Here is a 26,374-nt window from a genome sequence, read left to right as displayed (position 1 = left end):
GCCGTCACCGTGAGTTTTCACTGGCACTTGCACATCTAAAACAACGTCGGAAAGTAACTCGTTCGCCTTTTGAGTCACATCAAGAATGAGTGTTAATTTTGACGCCACTAGCTCTGCAGGTTGTCATGCAATTCCTTTACCTCTCAGAAATGATTATGAAATAAAAGTGAAGTACGTGACGAGTGTGACGTTAGGAAAACATTAATCAACATGGAGAGATTCTGTATGGGACCACCCAACCCAAACGAGTACTGCGTGACGTGCTGCCTGGCAAGTATTCACTGAAGCAGCCCGGCTAGCTCAGTCGGTAGAGCATAAGACTCTTAATCTCAGTGTGGTGGGTTCGAGCACCACGCTGGGCGGAACGGAATTTTGTTCCGCTGCAGATGTAAATTGCCGTTTTTCTGATTAACGTGATGTAATGGAAATAGCAACTTTAAACTTTGCGTACGTCTCTGTCAGTCGCAAGGAAACTGTATTTGAAGGTGAAGGTGATTTTGTAGACATGTGTGAAAGACATGTTCTGAAATGCAAGTGTTATTGTTTGGAGAGCACATCGGTTACGTGTCAGATGTGTAGCCAAGCAGTAAAGGGTCGCCATAGCTGCAAATATTAGTCGGTAATATGAAGTGTTGTCAGCTGAAGTCTGATGATCCAGACGACCGTAAGGACGAAGTATGCAAAAGTACCGCTAGGACGCGCCACTTTAGCTCAGTGAAAGAGCACTGGTCTAGCAAACGAAATGTCGTGAGTTCCATCCTCAAAGGAGGAAGTCGAATTTTGGAAATCAGTTCTGCGTCGTGGCCGTATAGCAAACAGTATCTGTGATGACGAACAATTAGCGACATGACTTTTATTAAGAATTACTCTCAGATGTGATTAGGGCGAATGGCGCAGATAAAGCCCTTGCCAAAGCGGTACAGCATAAGGTGGGACGAGGCAGTCTGAATTACATTTTATAGATGTATTTCTCACATATGTCAGAGCCTCTGGAGGTCGTCGTCGTCGTCTTCGTCGCCGTCTTCGTCGCCGTCGTCGTCGTCGTCGTCGTCGTCGTCGTCGTCGCCGCCGCCGCCACCGCCGTCGCTTCTGTTGAAGTAGCAAATGGCCATCGTGGCAAATGCGGCGAGGCACGCCCTGCCTTCGATTCCGTATGCACAAAGTGTGTGGTCTTGTTTCGCAGTCTATATTTGGTCGGTCACGTAAGAGGTTGAATGTAACGAATGGGTGGGAACGAGCAAGGGGCAGCGGCTGTGTAGAACGAAAACACAAATTATCAGGTGTGTTAGCGTTTCGAGATGAGTCATACACAAGTTGCACTTGGTCGTCAGTGACTGTGTGGCCTAATGGATAAGGCGTCGGACTTCGGATCTGAAGATTACAGGTTCGAATGCTGTCACGCTCGTGTTTTATCAGTTCTGAAAAAGAAACATACCGTTTTAATTAGCAATTGAGCAGTACGAAACCGTCTGAATGTTGCTGTTGACCATTTTCTGCTTGGAGATGCTCTTGAGCTTGAAACACACACAACAAGACCGGTGTTAACTAGCGAAATGGTCGGCAGAGTGCCGTCACCGCGAGTTTTCACTGGCACTTGCACATCTAAAACAACGTTGGAAAGTAACTCGTTCGCCTTTTGAGTCACATCAAGTATGAGTGTTAATTTTGACGCCAGCAGCTCTGCAGGTTGTCATGCAATTCCTTTACCTCTCAGAAATGATTATGAAATAAAAGTGAAGTACGTGACGAGTGTGACGTTAGGAAAACATTAGGCAACATGGAGAGATTCTGTATGGGACCACCCAACCCAAACGAGTACTGCGTGACGTGCTGCCTGGCAAATATTCACCGAAGCAGCCCGGCTAGCTCAGTCGGTAGAGCGTAAGACTATTAATCTCAGGGTGGTGGGTTCGAGCACCACGCTGGGCGGAACGGAATTTTGTTCCGCTGCAGATGTAAATTGCCGTTTTTCTGATTAACGTGATGTAATGGAAATAGCAACTTTAAACTTTGCGTACGTCTCTGTCAGTCGCAAGGAAACTGTATTTGAAGGTGAAGGTGATTTTGTAGACATGTGTGAAAGACATGTTCTGAAATGCAAGTGTTGATGTTTGGAGAGCACATCGGTTACGTGTCAGATGTGTAGCCAAGCACTAATGGGTCGCCATAGCTGCAAATATTAGTCGGTAATATGAAGTGTTGTCAGCTGATGTCTGATGATCCAGAAGACCGTAAGGACGAAGTACGCAAAAGTACCGCTAGGACGCGCCTCTTTAGCTCAGTTGTAGAGCACTGGTCTACCAAACGAAATGTCGTGAGTTCCATCCTCAAAGGAGGAAGTCGAATTTTGAAAATCAGTTGCGCGTCGTGGCCGTATAGCAAACAGTATCTGTGATGACGAACAATTAGCGACATGCCTTTTATTAAGAATTACTCTCAGATGTGATTAAGGCGAATGGCGCAGATAAAGCCTTTGCCAAAGCGGTACAGCTCACATCTTCGGCGTAACTCGAGAGGGTTGCGCCCTTCGATATTATTGTCGTTAATATCGAAGTGCTAGGTGTTTCAGTGATCGCTGCAGCTGCCGTTGTCCCGAGCCTTTGCCGCCATTGGTCCCAGCCGCCGCTGCCGCCGCCGCCGCCGCCGGTCTCCCGCCGACGCCGGTTGCCGCCATCGTATCCGGTTCCTGCCGCTGCTGCTGTTGCCGACCGCCGCCGACGCCGCCGCCGCCGCCGCCGCCGCCGCCGGCGCCGCATCTGGTTCTTGCCGCCGCTGCCGCTGCTCGCCGCCGACGCCGCCGCCGGTTCCCGCCGCCGCCGCCGGTTCCCGCCGCCGCCGCCGGTTTCCGCCGCCGCCGCCGTTTCCCGCCGCCGCCGCCGCCGCCGCCGCCGCCGCCGCCGCCTGTCTCCCGCCGCCGCCGCCGCCGCCGCCGTATCCGGTTCCTGCCGCTGCTGCTTTTGCCGACCGCTGCCGCCGCCGCCGCCGCCGCCGCTCCCTGCCCGTCTTTCGTTCTGTCGTCTCTGCTTACGTCTTACCCTTCCTCTTCGTCAGTCTCTTGTCCTTGTCCTTTGACTGTCCCCTGTTATTTTCCCTCTTTTCCCCTCTCCCACTTATCCTCTCACCATGACAACCCCCACAACTACCGCCACTACCACTGCAATCGTGTACACGTCCCCCTCACTTGCTGCCACCACCATCACGTGGTGTGCTCAACCACCGCCTACCCCATATATTCCCCCCCTCCTCACTCTTCCCACCCCCGCTCCTTTTGTTGCTCCCTCCCCTGTTCCTACCCCCCATGCCTCACGTGACCCATTCCCTCCCCTCCCACATGTAACTCATGCCACCCCCGCCAGGGTTGTTGCCCGTCGGGCCACCACCCACGCCAAACCATCATCATCGTCATCACCATCACCATCACCATCGCCCTCGCCATCGCCAGTGCCAACCACTGCCACTGCATCTTCTGTGGCGCCAGCTCCAGATCCAGCGCCAGCACCAGCACCACCACCAGTGCCTGCACCGCCGTTGGGACCTGCCATCTCCCGCCATCTCCCGGTCGTCCCCATCCCCCACACCTCTTCCCATCCCTCTCCTGCTGTGAAACGTCCCAGCGGCACCCCAGCCTCTTCTGCTCCCAAGAAGTCGCAGACTCTCCCCCCTCCAACCCCCCAGGATGCCATGGATACCACCCCACCTGCCCTATCTACTCCCTCCTCTACCTCCCCCTCCTACAGGTACCTCCTTTCTCACCCTGATCCCTCTCTCCTGGAGGCCCGCAATCTTACCCTTCTCCTCCGCCAGCACTTCCCCGGAGCCCCGATCTCCCTTCTCACCCCCCGTCGGGACTCCGTCCTGATCACATCCCCCAACCCCACCCTCCACTCCGACATCCTCTCCCGCATTCCCCTCACCCGGTTTGGTCCCCATGCCTCCCTTGCCCCTGCTCCCTCCCCCTTCTCATCCCGACAACCCCAGCCGCCCCGTCGCCCACCGACCCTCACTGCCGTGATCACTCGGCTTAGCCCGATGATCACGGAGGAGGAGGTGTTGGCGGAGCTGAAGGCCCATCCCTATCTAGAGGTTCGAGCTGTCCGCCGGATTCACAATCCAGCCGGCCTCACCCGCCTCATGCGGGTGTTCTCCGAGCATGCTCCCTCCATAGACCTCCTCCTCAAGGAGGGTGCCCTCCTTTTCAACCGCCGTTATAAGGTCGACCCCTCCCGCTCCCTTCCACTGTCCATCCGCTGCCAGAGGTGCTTGCGCTATAATGCACATCCTACATCTGAGTGCCGCGAGGCCCCCGTCTGCCCGCACTGCAAAGAAGCACACTTCCTCCGGCAGTGCCCCAACCTTCAGTCCCCCCCCTCCTGTAACACCTGTAACCTCCAACACCCAACCTACTCCCAAAAGTGCAAGGCCCGACCCCCTCCCTCCGCTCCTGAACTCACTGTCCGTGTCCGCCCCTTGGATGCCCCCACCCCTCCCGGCAATTCCCTCCGTCCCCCCCCCACAGCTGAGGACATCATCCGCTTTGTAACCGTTGTCCTTCAGAACATCCACCCCTTTCAGCGCCCCCACACCCTCCAGCAGATATCCCTTGCCACTCGTTCCGTCTTCCAGCTCAACACTTACGCCACCTACTCCCATAACCAGGCCCATTTTACCTTCTCCCGTCTCGACACCCTCGTCTAAATTCCCACTATGGCGCGACAGCAACGTATCCTGTTTAACAACATCCGTTCCCTTCCTGTCAACAAGAATCTCCTTATGCATACCCTCACCACCCACCGTGTGGATGCCTTCCTCCTAAACGAAACATTTCTCCAGCCCCACCATACTGCCCATACCTCGCCCTACCTCCTTCACCGCTCTGACAACCCCCTCCCGATAGCGCGTGGTGGAGTTGCCATTGGCCACCAACGCCAGATCCCTGTTCGGCTCCAACCCCTCCTTCCCAACCCCACGGAACACCTGATCCTTAGTCTATTCTTCCCCGGCCTCACCGTTACCTGCGCCACCATCTATGTCCTCCCCTCTGCCCCTATTCCTTTTGACTTCCTTTCCCACATCGACCGTACCTTCTCCTCCTACGTGATTGCCGCAGATCTCAATATCCATAGTCGCTCCGCCACCCAGTTACGGCGGTGGCATCGGTTCCTCGCCACCATCCAAGGAGATGTCCTTCCTCTTCCCCAACACACCCGCCCTGAATCCAATACCACACCCGATGTCGTCCTAGCCTCCCCCAACCTCCTTGGCCGCATAGCGGTGGACGTCCTCGACCCTATTGGCAGTGACCATCTCCCTGTCCTTCTTACCATATCAGACGGTCGTCGCCCCCGTCCCGATCCTCGCCTTGACCCTCCCCCCAAGTATGTCCATGATTACTCCCATGCCGACTGGAATGCATACCGGGATACCCTTACTACCCGAGTCGATAGCCACCCCCTCACCTACCACCGGCCACATGACATAACCCATGCCGCATCCTTTCTCCAGCAGACCTTGTCTGAGGCCGTGGAGGCCCACATCCCTACCGTCGCCATCCACCCGCACCGTCCCACTTTACCCCCACAGGCCGTCCTCCTCCTTCGAGAATCCCGTCGTCTCTACCGTGCCTTCCTCCACACGCGTGACCGGGACACACTACAAAGCCACCGGCAACACCAGAGACACATCCGGAACTTGCTCGCGGCTAAGAAACGCCGGGACTGGCGACAGACATGCACCCGTCTTAATGCTACCCTACCTATTAACTCGTCCAAATACTGGTCAGCCTTCCGCCGCCTTACTGGATCAAAACCCCCCCTTACTATCCTCTCCTTCATAATGACAATCCCTTTCCTGACAACCTTAGTAAGGCCAACCATTTTGCCTCCTACCTCACCGATGTCTTTACCATCCCTGACGATCCCCAGTTCGATTATTCCCTCTTCCCCGATGTCCGCGATCGAACTGACACCTCTATCCCTCCACTAGCTCCTGGCTTCCAGTACTTGGACAACATTACACACACTGAACTCAATAACCCTATAACTACTCAAGACATCATCGCTATACTCCGCACCAAACGCAACACTGCTCCTGGTCACGACCGTGTTACTTACCGTCACCTCCGTGAAGCTCCCGCCCCCTTCCTCTCCACCCTGGCCAGGCTGTACAATGTGGTCTTGTCCACCGGCTTCTACCCCGACCTGTGGAAAACCTCCCGGATCCTGATGTTCCTCAAACCCGATAAACCACCTTCCGCTGTCTCCTCCTACCGTCCTATAAGCCTTACCTCGGTCTTCAGCAAGGTCCTGGAATCCATTCTAACCCGCCGCATCCACCAGCATCTCCACCGGCACCGCTTCCTTCCCTCCACCCTATGTGGCTTTCGACCATCCTTCTCTGCCGATGACCTTCTACTTCACCTCACTCACCTCCTCTCCGAACAACTCAACTCCCGTCGCTCCGCCATATTCCTCTCCCTTGACCTTGAACGCGCCTATGACCGTGTCTGGCATTCTGGTCTCCTCTTCAAGCTCCAAACCTTTGCTCTTCCTATTAACTACGTCCGTCTGATCGCCTCCTTCATTTCCCACCGCCCTTCCTATGTCACTATCCACAACACTGATTCCTACACCTTCTACCCCTCTGCCGGTGTGCCCCAAGGTTCCGTCCTTTCCCCTCTTCTTTACCTTCTTTATACGGCGGACATGCCTCCACCTGCACCCCCCCTTCACCTTCTCCAGTACGCCGATGACACTGCCTTCCTTGCCCTTGCCCCCACCCTGCAACGCTCCCAACACCTTCTCCAATCCCATCTGGACCGGTTCACCTCTTGGTGTAACCAGTGGTTGCTCAAGGTCAATCCTTCCAAGACCCAGGCAATCATCGTTGGCAAAACCACCCCTTCCTTCCGTCTCCTTGATTTCTATCTTACCATTTATGGCCGTCCTATTAACCTCACATCCACCCTCAAGTACCTTGGCGTCACCCTTGACCGTCGCCTCTCCTGGACCCCTCATCTCCGGACATCCAAGCCAAGGCACGCTCCCGACTCCACCTCCTGAAGCTCCTTTCTGGCCGCACATGGGGTCTGGACCCCTCCACCGTCCTCCACACCTATAAATCTCTCATCCGCCCTATCCTCTGTTATGCCCATCCCGCCTGAATCTCTGCCCCGCCTACCTTTTACAAATCCCTTCAAATCCTTGAACGGCCTGCACTCCGCCTCGCCTATCGCATCCGCCTCCCTTCCCCCACGCGGCTCCTCTATGACCTCATCCCCTTCCCACACCTCCTCCTCTTCCTCCAACGGATACGGATCCTCTACACCTCCCGCAAGCTTGATCCTCCCCACCCGCTTGTCTCTTCCATCCTCTCCCACCCCAACCCACTGCCGCGCCTGTACTCCTGTATCCCACCTGCTCTCCATCTTCACACTCTCCACACCCTCTCCCAAGGTGGCTTCCGCCGACTCCCCCTCCCGGATAATGCCCTCCTCCCCTCCATCTACCCCTCCTACCAACTTTGAGCCTTGCCTTCCCCTCTCCTCTCATTTTCCTGTGGGCACCCTCTCTCCCTTCTCTCCCTCCCTCTCTTCCTCCTTCCATTCTTACCTCCCCTATCCCTCTCCCTGGGCTTCCACCCCCCTCTTTTCGTTTTCTCCCCTCCTCCTCCCTGGCATCCTATCTCCCCCTCCCTCCTTCCCTCCCCCTGTCTTTTCCCTTGGCAGGCCCCCAGCTTTTCGGTGTGGACAGTGCCCCTGCAAGCGCCGAAGCCCATCTCCGCAGTGTCCGTGTCTTTCGTCCGTCTGTGCCTCGAGTGTTTCTTCGTTTTCTGCTCCACCGTTCACCTGTGCTAGTGTTCTCTGTTCCGTGCTGTGCTGCCCGTTTTTTTTTAAACTGAAACAGTGCTGTGTCGGTGAACGACTTCAATTCTTTTTATTCTCTGTTGTCTTCTGATTTTTGTCCTCCATGTCTGTGTTTTGAGATTATGTCTTCCTGTTTTTATCTCTTGTATGTTTCTTGTGGCCGAAGAGCGGTAAATTAGGCCGCTGCCGGCCTACCTTTGTAGGTATAAAATGACAATAAAGGAAAAAAAAAACGGTACAGCATAAGGTGGGACGAGGCAGTCTGAATTACATTTTATAGATGTATTTCTCACATATGTCAGAGCCTCTCGAGGTCGTCGTCGTCGTCGTCGCCGCTTCTGTAGAAGTAGCAAATGGCCATCGTGGCAAATGCGGCGAAGCACGCCCTGCCTTCGATTCCGTATGCACAAAGTGTGTGGTCTTGTTTCGCAGTCTATATTTGGTCGGTCACGTAAGAGGTTGAATGTAACGAATGGGTGGGAACGAGCAAGGGGCAGCGGCTGTGTAGAACGAAAACACAAATTATCAGGGGTGTGAGCGTTTCGAGATGAGTCATACACAAGTTGCACTTGGTCGTCAGTGACTGTGTGGCCTAATGGATAAGGCGTCGGACTTCGGATCTGAAAATTACAGGTTCGAATGCTGTCACGCTCGTGTTTTATCAGTTCTGAAAAAGAAACATACCGTTTTAAATTAGCAATTGAGCAGTACGAGACCGTCTGAATGTAGCTGTTGACCATTTTCTGCTTGGAGATGCTCTTGAGCTTGAAACACACACAACAATACCGGTGTTAACTAGCGAAATGGTCGGCAGAGTGCCGTCACCGCGAGTTTTCACTGGCACTCGCACATCTAAAACAACGTTGGAAAGTAACTCGTTCGCCTTTTGAGTCACATCAAGTATGAGTGTTAATTTTGACGCCAGCAGCTCTGCAGGTTGTCATGCAATTCCTTTACCTCTCAGAAATGATTATGAAATAAAAGAGAAGTACGTGACGAGTGTGACGTTAGGAAAACATTAGGCAACATGGAGAGATTCTGTATGGGACCACCCAACCCAAACGAGTACTGCGTGACGTGCTGCCTGGCAAGTATTCACCGAAGCAGTCCGGCTAGCTCAGTTGGTAGAGCATAAGACTCTTAATCTCAGGGTCGTGGGTTCGAGCACCACGCTGGGCGGAACGGAAATTTGTTCCGCTGCAGATGTAAATTGCCGTTTTTCTGATTAACGTGATGTAATGGAAATAGCAACTTTAAACTTTGCCTACGTCTCTGTCAGTCGCAAGGAAACTGTATTTGAAGGTGAAGGTGATTTTGTAGACATGTGTGAAAGACATGTCTGAAATGCAAGTGTTGTTGTTTGGAGAGCACATCGGTTACGTGTCAGATGTGTAGCCAAGCAGTAAAGGGTCGCCATAGCTGCAAATATTAGTCGGTAATATGAAGTGTTGTCAGCTGAAGTCTGATGATCCAGACGACCGTAAGGACGAAGTACGCAAAAGTACCGCTAGGACGCGCCTCTTTAGCTCAGTGGTAGAGCACTGGTCTAGCAAACGAAATGTCGTGAGTACCATCCTCAAAGGAGGAAGTCGAATTTTGGAAATCAGTTGCGCGTCGTGCCCGTATAGCAAACAGTATCTGTGATGACGAACAATTAGCGACATGCCTTTTATTAAGAATTACTCTCAGATGTGATTAAGGCGAATGGCGCAGATAAAGCCTTTGCCAAAGCGGTACTGCATAAGGTGGGACGAGGCAGTCTGAATTACATTTTATAGATGTATTTCCCACATATGTCAGAGCCTCTCGAGGTCGTCGTCGTCGTCGTCGTCGCTTCTGTAGAAGTAGCAAATGGCCATCGTGGCAAATGCGGCGAGGCACGCCCTGCCTTAGATTCCGTATGCACAAAGTGTGTGGTCTTGTTTCGCAGTCTATATTTGGTCGGTCACGTAAGAGGTTGAATGTAACGAATTGGTGGGAACGAGCAAGGGGCAGCGGCTGTGTAGAACGAAAACACCAATTATCAGGGGTGTGAGCGTTTCGAGATGAGTCATACACAAGTTGCACTTGGTCGTCAGTGACTGTGTGGCCTAATGGACAAGGCGTCGGACTTCGGATCTGAAAATTACAGGTTCAAATGCTGTCACGCTCGTGTTTTATCACTTCTGAAAAAGGAACATACCGTTTTAATGTAGCATTTGAGCAGTACGAAACCGTCTGAATGTTGCTGTTGACCATTTTCTGCTTGGAGATGCTCTTGAGCTTGAAACACACACAACAAGACCGGTGTTAACTAGCGAAATGGTCGGCAGAGTGCCGTCACCGCGAGTTTTCACTGGCACTTGCACATCTAAAACAACGTCGGAAAGTAACTCGTTCGCCTTTTGAGTCACATCAAGAATGAGTGTTAATTTTGACGCCAGCAGCTCTGCAGGTTGTCATGCAATTCCTTTACCTCTCAGAAATGATTATGAAATAAAAGTGAAGTACGTGACGAGTGTGACGTTAGGAAAACATTAGGCAACATGGAGAGATTCTGTATGGGACCACCCAACCCAAACGAGTACTGCGTGACGTGCTGCCTGGCAAGTATTCAACGAAGCAGCCCGGCTAGCTCAGTCGGTAGAGCATAAGACTCTTAATCTCAGGGTGGTGGGTTCGAGCACCACGCTGGGCGAAACGGAATTTTGTTCCGCTGCAGATGTAAATTACCGTTTTTCTGATTAACGTGATGTAATGGAAATAGCAACTTTAAACTTTGCCTACGTCTATGTCAGTCGCAAGGAAACTGTATTTGAAGGTGAAGGTGATTTTGTAGACCTGTGTGAAAGACATGTTCTGAAATGCAAGTGTTGTTGTTTGGAGAGCACATCGGTTACGTGTCAGATGTGTAGCCAAGCACTAATGGGTCGCCATAGCTGCAAATATTAGTCGGTAATATGAAGTGTTGTCAGCTTAAGTCTGATGATCCAGACGACCGTAAGGACGAAGTACGCAAAAGTACCGCTATTACGCGCCTCTTTAGCTCAGTGGTAGAGCACTGGTCTAGCAAACGAAATGTCGTGAGTTCCATCCTCAAAGGAGGAAGTCGAATTTTGGAAATCAGTTGCGCGTCGTGGCCGTATAGCAAACAGTATCTGTGATGACGTACAATTAGCGACATGCCTTTTATTAAGCATTACTCTCAGATGTGATTAAGGGGAATAGCGCAGATAAAGCCTTTGCCAAAGCGGTACAGCATAAGGTGGGACGAGGCAGTCTGAATTACATTTTATAGATGTATTTGTCACATATGTCAGAGCCTCTCGCGGTTGTCGTCGTCGTCGTCGTCGTCGTCGTCGTCGTCGCCGCACCCGCTTCTGCAGAAGTAGCAAATGGCCATCGTAGCAAATGCGGCGAGGGACGCCCTGCCTTCGATTCCGTATGCACAAAGTGTGTGGTCTTGATTCCCAGTCTATATTTGGTCGGTCACGTAAGAGGTTGAATGTAACGAATGGGTGGGAGATAGCAAGGGGCAGCGGCTGTGTAGAACGAAAACACAAATCATCAGGGGTGTGAGCGTTTCGAAATGAGTCATATACAAGTTGCACTTGGTCGTCAGTGACTGTGTGGCCTAATGGGTAAGGCGTCGGACTTCGGATCTGAAGATTACAGGTTCGAATGCTGCCACGCTCGTGTTTTATCAGTTCTTAAAAAGAAACATACCGTTTTAATGTAGCAATTGAGCAGTTCGAAACCGTCTGAATGTTGCTGTTGACCATTTTCTGCTTGGAGATGCTCTTGAGCTTGAAACACACACAACAAGACCGGTGATAACTAGCGAAATGGTCGGCAGAGTGCCGTCACCGCGAGTTTCCACTGGCACTTGCACATCTAAAACAACGTCGGAAAGTAACTCGTTCGCCTTTTGAGTCACATCAAGTATGAGTGTTAATTTTGACGCCACTAGCTCTGCAGGTTGTCATGCAATTCCTTTACCTCTCAGATATTATTATAAAATAAAAGTGAAGTACGTGAAGAGTGTGACGTTAGGAAAACATTACGCAGCATGGAGAGATTCTGTATGGGACCACCCAACCCAAACGAGTACTGCGTGACGTGCTGCCTGGCAAGTATTCACCGAAGCAGCCCGTCTAGCTAAGTCGGTAGAGCATGAGACTCTTAATCTCAGGGTCGTGGGTTCGAGCCCCACGCTAGGCGGAACGGAATTTTGTTCCGCTGCAGATGTAAATTACCGTTTTTCTGATTAACGTGATGTAATGGAAATAGCAACTTTAAACTTTGCCTACGTCTCTGTCAGTCGCAAGGAAACTGTATTTGAAGATGAAGGTGATTTTGTAGACATGTGTGAAAGAAATGTTCTGAAATGCAAGTGTTCTTGTTTCTAGAGCACATCGGTTACGTGTCAGATGCGTAGCCAAGCAGCAATGGGTCGCCATAGCTGCAAATATTAGTCGTTAATATGAAGTGTTGTCAGCTGAAATCTGATGATCCAGACGACCGTAAGGACGAAGTACGCATAAGTACCGCAAGGCCGCGCCTCTTTAGCTCAGTGGTAGAGCACTGGTCTATTAAACCAAGGGGCTTGAGTTCCATCCTCAAAGGAGGAAGTCGAATTTTGGAAATCAGTTGCGCGTCGTGGCCGTATAGCAAACAGTATCTGTGATGACGTACAATTAGCGACATGGCTTTAATTAAGCATTACTCTCAGATGTGATTAAGGCGAATAGCGCAGTTAAAGCCTTTGCCAAAGTGGTACATCATGTGCCCCCACCCCTCCCGGCAATTCCCTCTGTTCCCCCCCCCCACAGCTGAGGACATCATCCGCTTTGTAACCGTTGTCCTTCAGAACATCCACCCCTTTCAGCACCCCCACACCCTCCAGCAGATATCCCTTGCCGCCCGTTCCGTCTTCCAGCTCAACACTTACGCCACCTACTCCCATAACCAGGCCCATTTTACCTTCTCCCGTCTCGACACCCTTGTCTAAATTCCCACTATGGCGCGACAGCAACGTATCCTGTTTAACAACATCCGTTCCCTTCCTGTCAACAAGAATCTCCTTATGCATACCCTCACCACCCACCGCGTGGATGCCTTCCTCCTAAACGAAACATTTCTCCAGCCCCACCATACTGTCCATACCTCGCCCTACCTCCTTCACCGCTCTGACAACCCCCTCCCGATAGCGCGTGGCGGAGTTGCCATTGGCCACCATCGCCAGATCCCTGTTCGGCTCCAACCCCTCCTTCCCAACCCCACGGAACACCTGATCCTTAGTCTATTCTTCCCCAGCCTCACCGTTACCTGCGCCACCATCTATGTCCGCCCCTCTGCCCCTATTCCGTTTGACTTCCTTTCCCACATCGACCGTACCTTCTTCTCCTACGTGATTGCCGCAGATCTCAATATCCATAGTCGCTCCGCCACCCAGTTACGGCGGTGGCATCGGTTCCTCGCCACCATCCAAGGAGATGTCCTTCCTCTTCCCCAACACACCCGCCCTGAATCCAATACCACACCCGATGTCGTCCTAGCCTCCCCTAACCTCCTTGGCCACATAGCGGTGGACGTCCTCGACCCTATTGGCAGTGACCATCTCCCTGTCCTTCTTACCATATCAGACGGTCGTCGCCCCCGTCCCGATCCTCGCCTTGACCCTCCCCCCAAGTATGTCCATGATTACTCCCGTGCCGACTGGAATGCATACCGGGATACCCTTACTACCCGAGTCGATAGCCACCCCCTCACCTACCACCGGCCACATGACATAACCCATGCCGCATCCTTTCTCCAGCAGACCTTGTCTGAGGCCGTGGAGGCCCACATCCCTACCGTCGCCATCCACCCGCACCGTCCCACTTTACCCCCACAGGCCGTCCTCCTCCTTCGAGAATCCCGTCGTCTCTACCGTGCCTTCCTCCACACGTGTGACCGGGACACACTACAACGCCACCGGCAACTCCAGAGACACATCCGAAACTTGCTCGCGGCTAAGAAACGCCGGGACTGGCGACAGACATGCACCCGTCTTAATGCTACCCTACCTATTAACTCGTCCAAATACTGGTCAGCCTTCCGCCGCCTTACTGGGTCAAAACCCCCCCCTTACTATCCTCTCCTTCATAATGACAATCCCTTTCCTGACAACCTTAGTAAGGCCAACCATTTTGCCTCCTACCTCACCGATGTCTTTACCATCCCTGACGATCCCCAGTTCGATTATTCCCTCTTCCCCGATGTCCGCGATCGAACTGACACCTCTATCCCTCCACTAGCTCCTGGCTTCCAGTACTTGGACAACATTCCACTCACTGAACTCAATAACCCTATAACTACTCAAGACATCATCGATATACTCCGCACCAAACGCAACACTGCTCCTGGTCACGACCGTGTTACTTACCGTCACCTCCGTGAAGCTCCCGCCCCCTTCCTCTCCACCCTGGCCAGGCTGTACAATGTGGTCTTGTCCACCGGCTTCTACCCCGACCTGTGGAAAACCTCCCGGATCCTGATGTTCCTCAAACCCGATAAACCACCTTCCGCTGTCTCCTCCTACCGTCCTATAAGCCTTACCTCGGTCTTCAGCAAGGTCCTGGAATCCATTCTAACCTGCCGCATCCACCAGCATCTCCACCGGCACCGCTTCCTTCCCTCCACCCAATGTGGCTTTCGACCATCCTTCTCTGCCGATGACCTTCTCCTTCACCTCACTCACCTCCTCTCCGAACAACTCAACTCCCGTCGCTCCGCCATATTCCTCTCCCTTGACCTTGAACGCGCCTATGACCGTGTCTGGCATTCTGGTCTCCTCTTCAAGCTCCAAACCTTTGCTCTTCCTATTAACTACGTCCGTCTGATCGCCTCCTTCATTTCCCACCGCCCTTCCTATGTCACTATCCACAACACTGATTCCTACACCTTCTACCCCTCTGCCGGTGTGCCCCAAGTTTCCGTCCTTTCCCCTCTTCTTTACCTTCTTTATACGGCGGACATGCCTCCACCTGCAACCCCCCCTTCACCTTCTCCAGTACGCCGATGACACCGCCTTCCTTGCCCTTGCCCCCACCCTGCAACGCTCCCAACACCTTCTCCAATCCCATCTGGACCGGTTCACCTCTTGGTGTAACCAGTGGTTGCTCAAGGTCAATCCTTCCAAGACCCAGGCAATCATCGTAGGCAAAACCACCCCTTCCTTCCGTCTCCTTGATTTCTATCTTACCATTTATGGCCGTCCTATTAACCTCACACTCACCCTCAAGTACCTTGGCGTCACCCTTGACCGTCGCCTCTCCTGGACCCCTCATCTCCGGACAATCCAAGCCAAGGCACACTCCCGCCTCCACCTCCTGAAGCTCCTTTCTGGCCGCACATGGGGTCTGGACCCCTCCACCGTCCTCCACACCTATAAATCTCTCATCCGCCCTATCCTCTGTTATGCCCATCCCGCCTGGATCTCTGCCCCGCCTACCTTTTACAAATCCCTTCAAATCCTTGAACGGCATGCACTCCGCCTCGCCTATCGCATCTGCCTCCCTTCCCCCACGCGGCTCCTCTATGACCTCATCCCCTTCCCACACCTCCTCCTCTTCCTCCAACGGATACGGATCCTCTACACCTCCTGCAAGCTTGATCCTCCCCACCCGCTTGTCTCTTCCATCCTCTCCCACCCCAACCCACTGCCGCGCCTGTACTCCTGTATCCCACCTGCTCTCCATCTTCACACTCTCCACACCCTCTCCCAAGGTGGCTTCCGCCGACTCCCCCTCCCGGATGATGCCCTCCACCCCTCCATCTACCCCTCCTACCAACTTTGAGCCTTGCCTTCCCCTCTCCTCTCATTTTCCTGTGGGCACCCTCTCTCCCTTCTCTCCCTCCCTCTCTCCCTCCTTCCATCCTTACCTCCCCTCCCCCTCTCCCTGGGCTTCCACCCCCTTCTTTTCGTTTTCTCCCCTCCTCCTCCCTGGCATCCTATCTCCCCCTCCCTCCTTCCCTCCCCCTGTTTTTGCCCTTGGCAGGCCCCCAGCTTTTCGGTGTGGACAGTGCCCCTGCAAGCGCCGAAGCCCATCTCCGCAGTGTCCGTGTCTTTCGTCCCGTCTGTACCTCGAGTGTTTCTTCGTTTTCTGCTCCACCGTTCACCTGTGCTAGTGTTCTCTGTTCCGTGCTGTGCTGCCCGTTTTTTTTTAAACTGAAACAGTGCTGTGTCGGTGAACGACTTCAATTATTTTTATTCTCTGTTGTCTTCTGATTTTTGTCCTCCATGTCTGTGTTTTGAGATTATGGCTTCCTGTTTTTATCTCTTGTATGTTTCTTGTGGCCGAAGAGCGGAATATTAGGCCGCTGCCGGCCTACCTTTGTAGGTATAAAATGACAATAAAGGAAAAAAAAAAAAGGTACATCATGAGGTGGGACGAGGCACTCTGAATTACATTTTATAGATGTATTTCTCACATATCTCAGAGACTTTCGCTGTCGTCGTCGTCGTCGTCGTCGTCGTCGTCGTCGTGGGCGCTTCTGCAGAGTAAGCAAATGGCCATCGTAGCAAATGCGGCGAGGGACGCCCTGCCTTCGATTCCGTATGCACAAAGTGTGTGGTCTTGATTCCCAGTCCATATTTGGTCGGTCACGTAAGAGGTTGAATGTAACGAATGGGTGGGAAATAGCAAGGGGCAGCGGCTGTGTAGAACGAAAACACAAATCATCAGGGGTGTGAGCGTTTCGAGATGAGTCATATACAAGTTGCACTTGGTCGTCAGTGACTGTGTGGCCTAATGGGTAAGGCGTTGGACTTCGGATCTGAAGATTACATGTTCGAATGCTGCCACGCTCGTGTTTTATCAGTTCTTAAAAAGAAACATACCGTTTTAATGTAGCATTTGAGCAGTTCGAAACCGTCTGAATGTTGCTGTTGACCATTTTCTGCTTGGAGATGCTCTTGAGCTTGAAACACACACAACAAGACCGGTGATAACTAGCGAAATGGTCGGCAGAGTGCCGTCACCGCGAGTTTCCACTGGCACTTGCACATCTAAAACAACGTCGGAAAGTAACTCGTTCGCCTTTTGAGTCACATCAAGTATGAGTGTTAATTTTGACGCCACTAGCTCTGCAGGTTGTCATGCAATTCCTTTACCTCTCAGAAATGATTATAAAATAAAAGTGAAGTACGTGAAGAGTGTGACGTTAGGAAAACACTATGCAGCATGGAGAGATTCTGTATGGGACCACCCAACCCAAACGAGTACTGCGTGACGTGCTGCCTGGCAAGTATTCACCGAAGCAGCCCGTCTAGCTAAGTCGGTAGAGCATGAGACTCTTAATCTCAGGGTCGTGGGTTCGAGCCCCACGCTAGGCGGAACGGAATTTTGTTCCGCTGCAGATGTAAATTACCGTTTTTCTGATTAACGTGATGTAATGGAAATAGCAACTTTAAACTTTGCCTACGTCTCTGTCAGTCGCAAGGAAACTGTATTTGAAGATGAAGGTGATTTTGTAGACATGTGTGAAAGACATGTTCTGAAATGCAAGTGTTGTTGTTTGGAGAGGACATCGGTTACGTGTCAGATGCGTAGCCAAGCAGCAATGGGTCGCCATAGCTGCAAATATTAGTCGGTAATATGAAGTGTTGTCAGCTGAAGTCTGATGATCCAGACTACCGTAAGGATGAAGTACGCATAAGTACCGCTAGGCCGCGCCTCTTTAGCTCAGTGGTAGAGCACTGGTCTAGTAAACCAAGGGTCGTGAGCTCCATCCTCAAAGGAGGAAGTCGAATTTTGGAAATCAGTTGCGCGTCGTGGCCGTATAGCAAACAGTATCTGTGATGACGAACAATTAGCGATATGCCTTTTATTAAGAATTACTCTCAGATGTGATTAAGGCGAATGGCGCAGATAAAGCCTTTGCCAAAGCGGTACAGCATGAGGTGGGACGAGGCACTCTGAATTACATTTTATAGATGTATTTCTCACATATCTCAACGACTCTCGCGGTCGTCGTCGTCGTCGTCGTCGTCGTCGTCGTCGTCGCCGCCGCCGCTTCTGCAGAAGTAGCAAATGGCCATCGTAGCAAATGCGGCGAGGGACGCCCTGCCTTCGATTCCGTATGCACAAAGTGTGTGGTCTTGATACCCAGTCTATATTTGGTCGGTCACGTAAGAGGTTGAATGTAACGAATGGGTGGGAAATAGCAAGGGGCAGCGGCTGTGTAGAACGAAAACACAAATCATCAGGGGTGTGAGCGTTTCGAGATGTGTCATATACCAGTTGCACTTGGTCGTCGGTGACTGTGTGGCCTAATGGGTAAGGCGTCGGACTTCGGATCTGAAGATTACAGGTTCGAATGCTGCCACGCTCGTGTTTTATCAGTTCTTAAAAAGAAACATACCGTTTTAATGTAGCAATTGAGCAGTTCGAAACCGTCTGAATGTTGCTGTTGACCATTTTCTGCTTGGAGATGCTCTTGAGCTTGAAACACACACAACAAGACCGGTGATAACTAGCGAAATGGTTGGCAGAGTGCCGTCACCGCGAGTTTTCACTGGCACTTGCACATCTAAAACAACGTCGGAAAGTAACTCGTTCGCCTTTTGAGTCACATCAAGTATGAGTGTTAATTTTGACGCCACTAGCTCTGCAGGTTGTGATGCAATTCCTCTACCTCTCAGAAATGGTTATGAAATAAAAGTGAAGTACGTGACGAGTGTGACGTTAGGAAAACATTAGGCAGCATGGAGAGATTCTGTATTGGACAACCCAACATACACGAGTACTGTGTGACGTGCTACTCGGCAAGTATTCACCGAAGCAGCCCGGCTAGATCAGTCGGTAGAGCATGAGACTCTTAATCTCAGGGTGGTGTGTTCGAGCCCCACGCTGGGCGGAACGGAATTTTGTTCCGCTGCAGATGTAAATTACCGTTTTTCTGATTAACGTGATGTAATGGAAATAGCAACTTTAAACTTTGCCTACGTCTCTGTCAGTCGCAAGGAAACTGTATTTGAAGGTGAAGGTGATTTTGTAGACATGTGTGAAAGACATGTTCTGAAATGCAAGTGTTGTTGTTTGGAGAGGACATCGGTTACGTGTCAGATGTGTGGCCAAGCAGTAATGGGTCGCCATAGCTGCAAATATTAGTCGGTAATATGAAGTGTTGTCAGCTGAAGTCTGATGATCCAGACGACCGTAAGGACGAAGTACGCAAAAGTACCGCTAGGCCGCGCCTCTTTAGCTCAGTCACATTCAGCCAGCGGCTGCGCTTGAGGTCGGACGTGCCGTGCTGTGTGCTGTGCTGCGTTAGCTCCGCGTGGTAAGTCTCTGCTCTTGCTGCAATGCGTCGCTGTCTATAGTATTTGTGTAGACATGAAAAAGAATTAAGATATGTCGCAACCGCAACGAAAAGATACTTTGAAATTCACGTTTGATCGCAACTTTGTCCGACCGAGGTCATTTGATGTTGAACAGTGGTTAGAGGATGATGTTAAAATAGGACTTGATGATATTTTTGGCATACATTTCTCGATTATGAACAGTGTGGTTTTCGTGAAACTTGCCAGTCCAGAATTGTGTGAAAGGATAGTTCGATCTTGTGGTGGCATTCTGAAATTTAAACATGCTGACGGAAATGTTGGGGAGGTTACCGTTGCCCATCCTGGTGTAGGTATTCGGACCGTGCGAGTCTTTGAACTTCCCTTTGAAATTACAAGTGACCAGATAAATGCAGTTATTGCTCCATACGGGAAAGTTTTGAGTAATATTGCCGAACGGTGGTCTGCTGCACACAAATTCCCTGTTTTGAATGGTGTGCGCCAATTAAAAGTCGAATTGCAGAAGCACATTCCGTCGTTTATAAACGTCTGCGGATATAGAGCGGTTGTGATGTATGATGAGCAACCGAAAACGTGTGCTGTCTGCAATTTACCAGGCCACGTTCGTGCAGAATGTGTTCAAAGGCGTGTGGCGCAACTGCCTGCCGGCGATGCCGTCAGGCCCCCTGCTATGTCAACGCTGCCCGTGACATATGTCGCCGTAGCGCGCGGTTTTGCAAGTGCCACTGCGCCCCCCGAAGTTACTACGAATACCGACCCACAAGCGACCGACCAACCGACCGACTCAGGTGTAGCATCTGTAGACACTCAACCCTCCTGCGAAGACATATCTGCTCCTGCCCTTGTCGCCGTGGAATCGCCCAATGAGGCAATGGATACGGACGCGACCTCAGTCGCTTCGGGTAGTGCTCCTCTGCATCCTGGAGCTTCTTTAGGAGGTATCAAAAGCGTATCAGGTGCACAGAAAACGGACTCGCAACCAGCCGTTTCTAGTGGTGCTCTTCCGAATCCTGCAGCTGCCTTAGGCACTGACCACAGCCCGTCAAGTGCAATGAAATCAGACCTGGCGTCAGTCACTTCGAGTAGTGCTACTTTGCAACCTGAGGCTTCTTCAGGTACCGTCCAAAGTCCACCACGAGACGTATCTCCCAAGAAATCTAAAAAACGGAGGATCGCGCGTCAAGGTGCAGAGCAGACTGCACCACAACTGCGTGAACAGCCGAAGCAAATAGGGGGCAAAATACGGCCATCTGTATCTGAGAACTTGCAGTGCAATCAGCAGTCATCTAACGAAGACCCTGTGTCCTTGGATAGTACCTCAGGTTCTGCCAGTTTGCCCTCCGCTGACGTAGCAATTACCCGAACCGAAGATAAAAATCACCAGCAAACACCTGAATATAGTGCACCACTTAATGACGAACCGATGACAGAGCTGTCGAATCCGTGGGCAGACGATGTCGACGGCACTACAAAGGAGGACGCAATTATGGACACCACAGGAACCGTTACAGTCACCACGATGGCCACACCACGAGATGACGTCGTCTTGAATGTCATCACCGCGACGGATACTGTCCCAGACACGGAGAAGCCGACTGATCCCTTCCCAAGTCATGAATATTTCTAGTCTGAACGGTTTTACTGACTTGTGTCCACATGTCTCTTGGGTCAGATTTCTTAATGTTTTTTCGAAATGATATGTTGCCAGAGTTTTTCCTAATTACACTCCCGTCTTGGCTAACGTAGTTCCGTTGCAGGCCTATAAGATCGCTACGCTGAACATCAATAAAATTTGTAGCACATTTAATTTACAAAATTTAAAAGATTTCCTGTATGCAGCTGATGTGGACATTTTGTTTTTACAAGAAGTAACAAACATCAAACTTGACTTCATACAGGGGTATAATGCTATAGTCAATCCTGGAATTGGATGTGATTTGGGTACCGCATTTCTTTTCAAAGAGGGCGTCGTCATTACAGACGTAACAAAACTGCCTAACGGCAGAGGCATTGCCGGCACGCTTTATAACACCAGGATTCTTAATGTCTATGCCCCATCTGGTTCTACCAATCGGTGCCAACGAGCACAGTTTTTTAAGGAGGAAATTGTTCCTTTGTTTGGTGTACACTGCACCCATACCATCCTTGGAGGCGACTTTAACAGTGTCATACATGCCAAAGACCAAACTCTGAACTACAACAAATCGCCGGACCTGGAACGTATCGTCACCGACCTCCGTTTAACTGATTAGTGGGAGCAAAAGCACGGCGCGGCACCCGGCTTTACCCACCTCACTAATCATTCAGCGAGCCGGTTGGATCGAATATATGTCTCGCCCAATCTGAAACACTGCATCCTGCAGTCTGAAGTTTGGCCAAACGTTTTTTCGGACCACGCTGCATATATATGCACATTAAATTTGGAACGACAAGGAACCTGTCGATATAAAGGGCCATGGAAACTTAATGTTTCACACTTAAAAGATCCTGCCTGTCGAGAAGCCTTTCTCACCACTTGGAGAGCCTGCGAGACCAAACTCATCTCTTACCACTCGACTTTGGATTGGTGGCTCAAATGCGCCAAACCTCAGATCCGGAGATGTTTCATCAACTACTCCTGGGAGAAGAGATTTTGGCGGAAAAGAACGATAGAATTTTACTTTCATTGTCTCCGAGAACTCTACCTGCAAGGTGCTACAGCTATTGGGAACCATGGGAGAATTAAAAAAATCCAGGCAAAAATACTGTCATTAAGGCGACAACAGCTTGAAGGCTACCAAATAAGGTCAAGAGCAGAGACTGTGGCGCAAAAAGAAGCCACTTCGGTATATCATGTGACTCGTCAAACTAAACGAGGATTCCGCAAAATACTGACGGAGCTTCAAACTGATAATGGAACCACCTTGACAATGCACAACGACATAAAAGCAGAAATACTAACCCATTTCGACAACTTGTTTTCACATAAAGAGGTAGACGAAAAAGCACAGGACGATTTACTGACCCACCTGCAAGGACGCGTTGGTAACGCGTACGCGGAAGCTCTAATAGCGGAGGCGACCGAAGACGATGTACACTATGCTGTCTATCAAAGTGCAAACAATAAATCCCCTGGAGCTGACGGCATACCAGCAGAATTTTATCAAGTCTTCTGGGAACATATAAAACATAGAATTACATGCATCCGTAATGAACTTCTGAACCTCAATAAGGAGATACCGAAAGATTTTCGCGAAGGTAGGATAGTGTTAATCGCAAAAAAATCGGCTGGCAAGAAAATTGGAAATTTGAGACCAATCACTCTGCTGAACAGTGACTATAAAATTTTTTCGCGGCTCTTAGCCCACAGACTTAAAAATGTAATGGCCAGCGTCACCGGCCCATATCAGTCTAGCGTGGGCAAGGGTAGGAAAATTCAGCAGACGCTGTCCGACTACCGCGACATAATTACAATAGCAGAAGTATGTCGACTAAAATGTGCCATCGTGTCGTTAGATTTCGATAAAGCCTTCGACAGGATCAGCCACTCCTACCTCCTGAAAACGATAGGCGCAATGGGTTTTCCGCCGAGATTCGTTGACCTCATACGACGTTTGGTAACGAATAACTCTTCCAGAATCATCATAAATGGACAGCCTAGCCGGCCAGTCGAGATCGCATGTTCCGTCAGGCAAGGTTGTCCGTTGTCCATGGCACTTTTTGAGATGGCCATCGAACCTTTGCTCGCTACCTTGACTCAGCGGTTACAAGGATTGCAAATACGAGGAAACAAAATAATATGTAAAGCTTATGCGGACGATGTTGGGTTTCTCGTTATGAATGTAGCGGAAGTCGAGACGGCAATGCACATAATAGAAAAATACGAACGAGCGTCAGCCGCGAGGTTAAACAAAACCAAGTCCGGCATATTCAATATCGGACGTGGCATTGGCATGCGCACACACGGTCAGTTACGTGAGCTAACAGCCTTGAAGTGTCTCGGCATTGATTTCCGAAAAAATATACGTCAAACTATTGCGGCCAACTATAGACAAGTACTAACTACCATACGAGCTAGTGTACGGACACATAGTATTCGACAATTAAATGAAATTCAGAGAGTGTCTTTAGCGAACGTCTCTATTACTTCCAAAGTCAATTATGTCGCCCAGATACTGCCAATACCCGCCGGCATCGCCAAACAAATTATGTCAGCAATAGGCTATTTTGTGAGCCGTGGCCACATCTTTAAAATCCAGTATGACACTCTGACGCTCGCCACTAATAATGGCGGCTTAAACTTAACGAATGTTACTAAAAAGTCGCAGGCTCTGTACATCTCCAATACGTTTCAACAATGGAGAGAATCCGGCAGCTGCATCGCCGCGCACTTGCTATCTGAAATAGCTCCAGATGACCTCTCTCCACCCATTAATGTGCAGCACATACCGAGCGGACTTTACCATTTACGATGGTTTTTAATAGAATATAGCTACCTACATTCAAGAATTCCGGAAAAAGACATGACAAACGTAAACGAAATATATGGCAAATTGATGGGAGACAAGAAGAACAACAAAATAGAACAAAACTATCCATGTTCTAACTGGAAAGTGATATGGGCAAATATTCATAACCGTAACTTAGCTACTCATCTGAAAGCAACATGGTACTTTGTTGTAAATAGGGAAGTTGCAACAAACTCGTAACTTCATACGATCCACTTAGCGGATTCGCCTTTTTGTGCAACGTGTAGTTTAATTGATAACGAAGAACATCGTTTCGTGTGTGACAAGGTTAAAGATATATGGCTGGATGTCCGACGAAAGCTGGCACTCATCCTTCGAACGTCACCTAACGCTATAACGCCTGCGGACTTTTTGACACCGGATGATGTACCCTTTCCTAACACGAAACGCAACGCAGTCAATTGGCTGAAAGCGGCAACGGTACATTATCTCTTCACGAAGGAAGAGAAAAGCCAAGAGGATTTTTGGATCTATCTGCTAACTGAGCATCACATGTTACTGAAGATAAGTAAATATAAAGAAACATACGCAAATTTTTTAATCAAGACCCTGATGTAAAAGAATTAACAAGAAATATCTGCGGACACAGAAGACAAACGTAAGGGAGTGTTCACCACAACTAACTTACTTTACAATAGTGGAAAAAAAAATTATTTTAGTTTTTACCGGAATTGCCGTTCTTTGAGTTCAACGTTTATTAATTTATTTTTCAAGAAGCCATTATAAATAGTTGCTTCTCACCGAATATGGTTTGCTTTTTAAGCATTTTCGGAGAGAAGAGGCAGTTTCGGAATATCCCTCTGACGTTTCTTTGTCAAGGAAGCCTATTTGCTTTAAGTGTGACAACAAAAAACAGCGATGAAGAAGGAAACAAACTGAACATAACTTCTGTTTCTACCTACTGAAGACTTCATTCTTCTCTTACATTATCAATAAGCCCAAAGAAGGGGTACATTAGTTTCTCCACGATAAAGGGATTAACTTTGTCTCATCAGTTTATGGTTATGTACATGGCGTGAAAAGCCGACGCCGATGAAGGCGAATTATGGGGAGCGCAAGGATGGGCTAAAAGGGGAGATGGGAGGCCCAAAAAAAAAAAAAAAAAAAAAAAAAGTGGCAGAGCACTGGTCTAGTAAACCAAGGGTCGTGAGCTCCGTCCTCAAAGGAGGAAGTCGAATTTTGGAAATCAGTTGCGCGTCGTGGCCGTATAGCAAACAGTATCTGTGATGACGAACAATTAGCAACATGCCTTTTATTAAGAATTACTCTCAGATGTGATTAAGGCGAATGGCGCAGATAAAGCCTTTGCCAAAGCGGTACATAATGAGGTGGGGCGAGGCACTCTGCATTACATTTTATAGATGTATTTCTCACATATCTCAGAGACTCTCGCTGTCGCTGTCGCTGTCGCTGTCGTCGTCGTCGTCGTCGTCGTCGTCGCCGCCGCCGCCGCCGATTCTGCAGAAGTAGCAAATGGCCGTCGTAGCAAATGCGGCGAGGGACGCCCTGCCTTCGATTCCGTATGCACAAAGTGTGTGGTCTTGTTTCCCAGTCTATATTTGGTCGGTCACGTAAGAGGTTGAATATAACGAATGGGTGGGAAATAGCAAGGGGCAACGGCTGTGTAGAACGAAAACACAAATCATCAGGGGTGTGAGCGTTTCGAGATGAGTCATATAAAAGTTGCACTTGGTCGTCAGTGATCGTGTGGCCTAATGGATAAGGCGTCGGACTTCGGATCTGAAGATTACAGGTTCGAATGCTGTCACGCTCGTGTTTTATCAGTTCTTAAAGAGAAACATACCGTTTTAATGTACCAATTGAGCAGTTCTAAACCGTCTGAATGTTGCTGTTGACCATTTTCTGCTTGGAGATGCTCTTGAGCTTGAAACACACACAACAAGACCGGTGATAACTAGCGAAATGGTTGGCAGAGTGCCGTCACCGCGAGTTTTCACTGGCACTTGCACATCTAAAACAACGTCGGAAAGTAACTCGTTCGCCTTTTGAGTCACATCAAGTATGAGTGTTAATTTTGACGCCACTAGCTCTGCAGGTTGTGATGCAATTCCTTTACCTCTCAGAAATGATTATGAAATAAAAGTGAAGTACGGGACGAGTGTGTCGTTGGGAAAACATTAGGCAGCATGGAGAGATTCTGTATGGGAACACCCAACCCAAACGAGTACTGTGTGACGTGCTACCCGGCAAGTATTCACCGAAGCAGCCTGGCTAGCTCAGTCGGTAGAGCATGAGACTCTTAATCTCAGGATCGTGGGTTCGAGCCCCACGCTGGGCGAAACGGAATTTTGTTCCGCTGCAGATGTAAATTACCGTTTTTCTGATTAACGTGATGTAATGGAAATAGCAACTTTAAACTTTGCCTACGTCTCTGTCAGTCGCAAGGAAACTGTATTTGAAGGTGAAGGGGATTTTGTAGTCATGTGTGAAAGACACGTTCTGAAATGCAAGTGTTGTTGTTTGGAGAGCACATCGGTTACGTGTCAGATGTGTAGCCAAGCACTAATGGGTCGCCATAGCTGCAAATATTAGTCGGTAATATGAAGTGTTGTCAGCTGAAGTCTGATGATCCAGACGACCGTAAAGACGAAGTACGCCAAAGTACCGCTAGGCCGCGAATCTTTAGCTCAGTGGTAGAGCACTGGTCTAGCAAACGAA

At 50.1% G+C, this 26,374-nt stretch overlaps 9 non-coding genes across 9 annotated transcripts; all 9 read left to right on the top strand.

Annotated features, from left to right (window-relative positions):
• Positions 1–289: 289 nt before the first annotated feature.
• On the top strand, positions 290–362 carry Trnak-cuu (transfer RNA lysine (anticodon CUU)). Its single transcript has one exon. It is a non-coding gene; the product is annotated as a tRNA-Lys (tRNA).
• A 1,494-nt stretch (positions 363–1,856) lies between these two features.
• Positions 1,857–1,929, top strand: Trnan-auu (transfer RNA asparagine (anticodon AUU)). Its single transcript has one exon. It is a non-coding gene; the product is annotated as a tRNA-Asn (tRNA).
• A 7,038-nt stretch (positions 1,930–8,967) lies between these two features.
• Trnak-cuu (transfer RNA lysine (anticodon CUU)) lies at positions 8,968–9,040 on the top strand. Its single transcript has one exon. It is a non-coding gene; the product is annotated as a tRNA-Lys (tRNA).
• A 1,425-nt stretch (positions 9,041–10,465) lies between these two features.
• Trnak-cuu (transfer RNA lysine (anticodon CUU)) lies at positions 10,466–10,538 on the top strand. The gene has a single exon. It is a non-coding gene; the product is annotated as a tRNA-Lys (tRNA).
• Positions 10,539–11,988: 1,450 nt separating this feature from the next.
• Positions 11,989–12,061, top strand: Trnak-cuu (transfer RNA lysine (anticodon CUU)). Its single transcript has one exon. It is a non-coding gene; the product is annotated as a tRNA-Lys (tRNA).
• A 338-nt stretch (positions 12,062–12,399) lies between these two features.
• Trnan-auu (transfer RNA asparagine (anticodon AUU)) lies at positions 12,400–12,471 on the top strand. Its single transcript has one exon. It is a non-coding gene; the product is annotated as a tRNA-Asn (tRNA).
• A 4,675-nt stretch (positions 12,472–17,146) lies between these two features.
• Positions 17,147–17,219, top strand: Trnak-cuu (transfer RNA lysine (anticodon CUU)). The gene has a single exon. It is a non-coding gene; the product is annotated as a tRNA-Lys (tRNA).
• A 1,450-nt stretch (positions 17,220–18,669) lies between these two features.
• On the top strand, positions 18,670–18,742 carry Trnak-cuu (transfer RNA lysine (anticodon CUU)). The gene has a single exon. It is a non-coding gene; the product is annotated as a tRNA-Lys (tRNA).
• Positions 18,743–25,921: 7,179 nt separating this feature from the next.
• Trnak-cuu (transfer RNA lysine (anticodon CUU)) lies at positions 25,922–25,994 on the top strand. The gene has a single exon. It is a non-coding gene; the product is annotated as a tRNA-Lys (tRNA).
• The last annotated feature ends 380 nt before the right edge of the window (positions 25,995–26,374 follow it).

The sequence above is a fragment of the Schistocerca gregaria genome, chromosome 8, assembly GCF_023897955.1.
Source record: "Schistocerca gregaria isolate iqSchGreg1 chromosome 8, iqSchGreg1.2, whole genome shotgun sequence".
In the NCBI taxonomy this organism is placed as follows: domain Eukaryota; kingdom Metazoa; phylum Arthropoda; class Insecta; order Orthoptera; family Acrididae; genus Schistocerca; species Schistocerca gregaria.
Note: the sequence above shows the minus strand (reverse complement) of the source record. Positions and strands in the feature narration are given on the sequence as shown.